This window comes from Jatropha curcas, chromosome 7 (genome assembly GCF_041381405.1).
Source record: "Jatropha curcas cultivar XTBG-Jc1 chromosome 7, XTBG_Jcur_1.0, whole genome shotgun sequence".
NCBI lineage: Eukaryota > Viridiplantae > Streptophyta > Magnoliopsida > Malpighiales > Euphorbiaceae > Jatropha > Jatropha curcas.
Window position 1 is genome coordinate 1103768 of NC_143157.1, and position 6221 is coordinate 1109988.

The 6221-nt window shown below is 40.2% G+C and overlaps 1 non-coding gene across 1 annotated transcript; it reads left to right on the forward strand.

Moving 5' to 3' along the window:
• The first annotated feature begins 5812 nt into the window (after positions 1-5812).
• Positions 5813-5918, forward strand: LOC149494524 (small nucleolar RNA R71). The gene has a single exon (XR_016321903.1). It is a non-coding gene; the product is annotated as a small nucleolar RNA R71 (small nucleolar RNA).
• Positions 5919-6221: the final 303 nt, after the last annotated feature.

Below are 6221 nucleotides of genomic sequence, written 5' to 3' on the forward strand. Positions count from 1 at the left end.
ATGTATTTCGTGCGTGAAAATCACTAGATATTTGTATCTGGCTATTCTCTGTGGGGAAACCAAAAATTTGGCTAATTTCATTCACAGATAGTTCAAAATCTTGATTAAGAAGCCTAAAGCGAATCCTGCTTGGGGGTGAATCAGGCAACAACGGGATAAACGAGGAATAGGAACTTAGAAATTCTAGAGTTAATGGTGCATATACTAAGTCCTTCATATCAAGAAATTGCCCCCATCCTATGCGCTTAAGTGGTTCTAACACAATATCTCTAAGACCCACTTGTGCTAAAGCAGCCTCATCAATAAATATATTTGGTAAAATAGGCCTAAGAGTTAGTTTTGTGTACCTTTCCTGTTGCTCGGATGAGGCAAAGTCGAATGGAAGTGCAGGTGGTGAAGGAGGTTGAGGAGCTGTGGAGGATCGCGTAGTTGCGTGTTTTCAAGCAGCAACAGAGGATGCGGGTCTGCTACATTTGTATCGAGGAGGCATGGTTGGAGATGATTATACAAAAATTTGGTGTGGAGGGTGTTTGATTTGAGAGAAAAAGGAGAAGAAGAGAGAAAATTTGAGAGAGAAGAGGTGACGGCTAGGGTGTGCGAGATGGGAAGTGGAGCGGTTGAAGGCGTGCTCTTTAAATAGGGGCGCCAATTAATGTGTGGGTCTGATTGTGGCACGGCCGTGCGTCTAAGCACGGCCTGGGCGTGCTTTCGTCTGACCTGCAAAACAAAAGAGAAAGCGTACCTGGCACGGGCGTGCTACGGAGCACGGCTTGGGCGTGCTCTTCTCTGCCTCTTGGCTGAAAATTTTCGCGCAGTTAGCACGGGCATGCTATTGTGCACGGCTGGGGCGTGCTCTTCTCTGACTCTCAAGTTGAGTTTTTCCCTTTTCTATGGCACGGGCGTGTTGAGGAGAACGGCTTGGGCGTGCTCGTCTCTGACTCTCAAAAAATTTGCCTGTGGTAAGCACGGGTGTGCTATATGGCACGGCTAGGGCGTGCTTTTCTCTGACTCTCAAGTGTCACCACCTTGTACGGATGCACGGGCGTGCTGCAGGGCAGGCCTGGGCGTGCTGGCTCCTCACTTCATGGCACGGCCGTGCTCGTTTCTGGATTTTCACTTTTTCCTACAATTAAGACTCTAACTAAAATAAAAGAACAATTATGGAGAAAATTTGGGAAATTTTCAAGTGAAAAACAGCAAACAAAATAAATAAATAAAACGACAGTCTAACAAGAAAAATTATATGGGTTGTCTCCCACAAGCACTTTTGTTTAACTTCGTTAAGTTCGACGCACTTAACCTAGTTCAGGCTAAACGAGACCAATTGTGCTCTTGATGGGCTCAAAGTTTTCATTGTGATAGCTTCTCAAGCGTTGAGCGTTTACCTTGAAACTTCGATTTGACTTATCATCCACTATTTCAATTGCTCCATGAGGAAAAATTTCCTTGATTGTGAATGGACCGGACCATTTAGAGCGCAACTTACCAGGGAATAACCGGAGTCTAGAGTTATAGAGTAATACCTGCTGGCCTACCTTTAGATCCCTCATGATAATACGCTTGTCGTGCCATTGTTTGGTGCGATCTTTGTATATTTTGGCACTTTCATAAGCATGGAGGCGCATTTCATCCATCATGTTTAGCTGTAACAATCGCTTTTGACCAACTTCCTTTGCATTGAAGTTAAGAAATTGAATGGCCCAAAACGCCTTATGTTCTAACTCGACAGGAAGATGACAAGCCTTATCGTACACCATGCGATATGGGGACATACCTATAGGTGTCTTGAACGCAGTTCTATAGGCCCATAGAGCATCGTCCAGCTTTTTGGACCAATCCTTCCTTGATTGTCCAACAGTGGTTTCGAGGATCTTTTTAATTTCTCTGTTAGTGACCTCTACTTGTCCACTTGTTTGAGGATGATAGGGAGTACCTACACGATGAGTGACACCATACTTTGCAAGAAGGGAGTTTAAATATCTATTACAAAAGTGCTTACCTCCGTCCGTGATTATTGCCCTGGGAGTGCCATGCCTTGTGAAAATATTTTTCTTGATGAAGTTCATTACACTTTTGGCATCATTGTTTGGAAGAGCAACAGCTTCTGCCCATTTTGACACATAATCCACCGCCACTAGAATGTATTGATTGGAATATGACGGTGGAAAAGGTCCCATGAAATCCAAACCCCATACATCGAAGATTTCGACCTCAAGTATGCTGTTTAAGGGCATCTTGTGTCTCTTCGAAATGTTACCTAACCTTTGACAATGATCATAGAAACGAACATAGTTATAAGCATCTTTAAAAAGATTAGGCCAATACAAACCACTTTCTAGTATACGCGCAGCTGTCTTGTTTGCTCCAAAGTGACCTCCACATTCCATTGAATGGCAGAATTTAAGGACACTTTCCGTTTCACTTTCCGGTATACATCTCCTGAATAGCTGATCACTGCAATACTTAAACAAAAAGGGCTCCTCCCAATAGTAGAATTTGATATCATGAAAAAATTTTTTTCTTTGTTGGTAAGAAAAATTGGGAGGAGGAATTTTGCAAACAAGATAATTAACTATGTCAGCGTACCAGGGGGTTTGAGCATTTGCCACTAGAAGAAGTTGCTCATGGGGAAAGCTTTCATTGATTTGTAGCTTGCTTGTATCTTCTTCCCCCAATTCAAGTCTGGAGAGATGGTCAGCTACGAGGTTCTCGGTCCCCTTTTTGTCGCGAATTTCTAGGTCAAATTCTTGCAATAGAAGTACCCAACGAATGAGTCTCGATTTTGCATCTTTCTTTTCCAGCAAGTATTTGATGGCTGAGTGATCTGTGTAGACTATTGTTTTAGCTCCAATTAGATAAGCCCTGAATTTGTCAAAAGCAAAAACAATAGCTAACAATTCTTTTTCAGTAGTTGCATAATTTAATTGCGCATCATTTAATGTGCGACTGGCATAATAAATAACATGCAACTTCTTGTCCTTTCTTTGTCCAAGAACAGCCCCAACAACATGATCACTAGCATCGCACATGAGTTCAAAGGGTAAAGTCCAATCTGGTGTAGTGATGATAGGGGCTGAGATTAACTCCTTCTTCAACCTGTTAAAAGCATCTAAACACTCTTTGTCAAAATCAAAAGGAACGTCTTTAACTAATAAATTGCAAAGAGGTTTAGTAATTTTTGAGAAGTCTTTTATGAATCTCCTGTAGAACCCTGCATGCCCAAGAAAACTTCTTATACCTTTTACTGTGTTAGGAGGAGGTAGTTTTTCAATTACCTCAATTTTTGCCTTGTCTACTTCAATACCTTTTTGAGAGATTTTATGCCCTAAGACAATACCTTCACTAACCATGAAGTGACATTTTTCCCAATTTAACACAAGGTTAGTATCTTCTCATCGTTGCATTACTAAAGATAAATTATGAAGACATGCATCGAAAGAAGAACCAAACACAGAAAAGTCATCCATGAATATTTCAATAAATTTCTCCACCATATCAAAAAAGATGGACATCATGCACCTTTAGAAGGTTGCAGGGGCATTACATAGCCCAAAAGGCATTCTCCTATAGGCAAAAGTGCCGTAAGGACATGTGAAAGTGGTTTTCTCTTGATCCTCAGGAGCTATAGGTATTTGAAAGTACCCTGAATAGCCATCTAAAAAACAATAAAAAGGATAACCTGCAAGTCTTTCAAGCATTTGATCAATAAAAGGTAGGCGAAAGTGGTCCTTGTGTGTTGCTTTATTTAGTTTTCTGTAATCTATGCACACAAGCCAACCTGTGACTGTTCTTGTGGGAATTAATTCATTGTTTTCATTAGAGACAACAGTCATACCTCCCTTCTTTGGAACAACTTGGATAGGACTTACCCAATTACTGTCGGAAATTGGATAAATGATACCGGCATCAAGGAGTTTAATGATTTCCGCCTTGACTACCTCCTTCATGTTTGGGTTCAATCGCCTTTGGTGCTCGATTGAAGGTTTGTAGTCTTCTTCCATCAAGATTTTATGCATGCATACACTAGGGCTTATTCCTTGTAGATCTGAGATAGACCACCCTAGTGCTTTCTTATGCCTTCTTAAAACCTGCAACAACCTTTCCTCCTGATCAAGTGTTAAGTGAGAAGAAATAATAACAGGAAAAGAATAGTCCTCACCTAAGAATGCATGTTTTAAATGAGGTGGAAGTTGTTTCAGTTCTTGCTTAGGTGGTTCCTTTTCTTTTTCATTCAAGATGCTTGATTCATTAATGTTACTTTCGACATGCAAGGTGTTTTCCACACATTCGTCAACAACATCAATTCGAAAGCAGTCTCCATAGTCCATAGGAAGTTTACAAGATTTAAGTACCTCAAAGACAATCTCTTCCTGTCCAACTCGTAGAGTCAACTTACCCTCATAGACATCAATCAATGCTCTTGTAGTTGCAAGAAAAGGTCTTCCAAGGATTAAAGATCCTTCCCTGTCTTCATCAATGTCAAGAATAACAAAATCAACAGGAAAGATGAATGTACCTACCTTTACAAGCACGTCTTCTACAATCCCTCTAGGATATTTAATTGAACGATCTGCTAATTGCAAAGACATCCTTATTGGTTTGAGCTCTCTCATACCTAGCATCTTAAAAACTTCATAGGACATAAGATTAACGCTAGCACCTAAATCTGCCAAAGCCTTTTCAAAGTTAAGATTACCAATGTTACAAGGGATAGAAAGACTTCCTGGATCTTTTAACTTTGGGGGTAATTTGTTTTGAATAATTGCACTGCACTCCTCTGTTAACATTACTGTTCCTTGATCATCAATTTTTCGTTTCTTGCTTAGGATATCTTTTAGGAATTTAGCATAGCTAGGCATTTGAGCAAGAGCTTCAGCAAAAGGAATATTGATTTGAAGCTTCTTAAACACATCCAGAAATTTGAGGAAGTTCTTGTCATCTTGTGCCTTTTTTAATCTTTGTGGAAAGGGAACAGGGGGAACATAGGGTTTTACCTTTTCCTGTTCTTCTAAGTCAATAATAGGCACCTTTGGTTGTTCTTTTTCTTCCTTTTCTTTCCTTGGTGGTTCATCTAATTGTTTGCCACTTCTCAAGGTGATAGCCTGCACTTGATCTTTTGGATTTTTCTCAGTATTGCTAGGTAACGTACCTTGAGGTCGAGACGCCATCATGTTTGCAAATTGCCCTAGCTGGATCTCCAAGTTTCTTATTGCAGCCTGTTGGATTTTATGGTTCTCTCTAGTTTCGTTCATGAACTCCATGTGTGATTTAGAAAGAGCAGTGAGGAGGTCATCATGGGATTTCTTTTCTGGAGGGTGGAAACCAGGTGGTGCGTTCAAGGCATTGTTAGGATTACCATAGGATAGATTAGGATGGTTCCTTAACCTGTTATTATATGAATTTGAATAAGGGTAATTCTTTCTTCCTTGATTCATCACATAGTTCACTTGCTCCAAAGTTTGTGGATTTAAAGAGTCCATGATGCATTCCCCAATTCCATGTTGTCCATTGCACCTATCACAAACTTGCATAACAGAATTTACAAGATTAGTAGTTAACATGTCCAATTTTCTTACCATGTTATCTACCTTGGCATTAAGTGCTGTAATGGCGTCTATTTCATAGACTCCTGCGGTTCTTCTTCTTTCGGAATTGTTTTGGTAATGGCTGTTGCTTGCCATCTCTTCTATCAACTCATACGCTTCATCAATTCCTTTCTTTTCAAAGGATCCACCTGCAGCTGCATCTAGAGTAATTTTGATGTTAGGGGATAATGCATTATAAAAAGTTTGTACCTATAGCCATTTGGGCAAACTGTGATGTGGGCACTTTCTTAACAGGTCCTTGAATCTTTCCCAAGCTTCATATAAGCTCTCTTGATCATGATGAGCAAATGCCATTATCTCATTGCGCAACTTGGTGGTTTTTGAGGATGGAAAGAATTTAGCTAGAAACTTTTGAGCTAACTCATCCCATGTTGTGAAACTTCCAGTGGGACATGATTGTAACCAAGATCTTGCTTTATCCCGAAGAGTAAAAGGGAAGAGTCTCAATTTGATTGCATCTTCAGAAACACCATTTTGTTTGAATGTGTCACAAATTTCCAGAAAATTTGTGATATGAGCATTAGGATCTTCACTAGGCAAACCCCCATATTGGATCGAGGTAGAGAGCATTTGGATAATTGCAGGTTTAATCTCAAAATTGTTAGCTTCTACCCT